This window comes from Tupaia chinensis, unplaced genomic scaffold (genome assembly GCF_000334495.1).
Source record: "Tupaia chinensis unplaced genomic scaffold, TupChi_1.0 Scaffold000037_15, whole genome shotgun sequence".
In the NCBI taxonomy this organism is placed as follows: Eukaryota; Metazoa; Chordata; class Mammalia; order Scandentia; family Tupaiidae; genus Tupaia; species Tupaia belangeri.
In genome coordinates, this window is record NW_006159473.1 from 444,227 (window position 1) to 444,468 (window position 242).

The 242-nt window shown below is 72.3% G+C and overlaps 1 protein-coding gene across 1 annotated transcript in view; it reads right to left on the reverse strand.

Moving 5' to 3' along the window:
- The window catches only part of PAX6 (paired box 6), a 42,854-nt gene that overhangs the window by 42,262 nt on the left and 350 nt on the right, over positions 1–242 (reverse strand). The window lies entirely within an intron of this gene.

The window sequence follows — 242 nt, forward strand, 5'->3', positions numbered from 1 at the left end:
CTGGGCCCCCGCGCCCGGGCTCTGGCTCTCGCCATGTCCCGGCACCGCGCGCTCCGAAAGTCAGCCCGGACCGCACTGCGGTCACTAACTGGAGCAGTGAAGAGAAGGCCCCTGGCCTGGGGGTCGCACCCCCACCCCCACCCCAAGCCGGGCGCGGGACTCCAGCCCACGGAGGGAGCAAGTTTCTGTAGCTCTGCGCGGCCCTTTCTTGCCAACTCCAGGGCAGCACGGCCCGCCGCCCC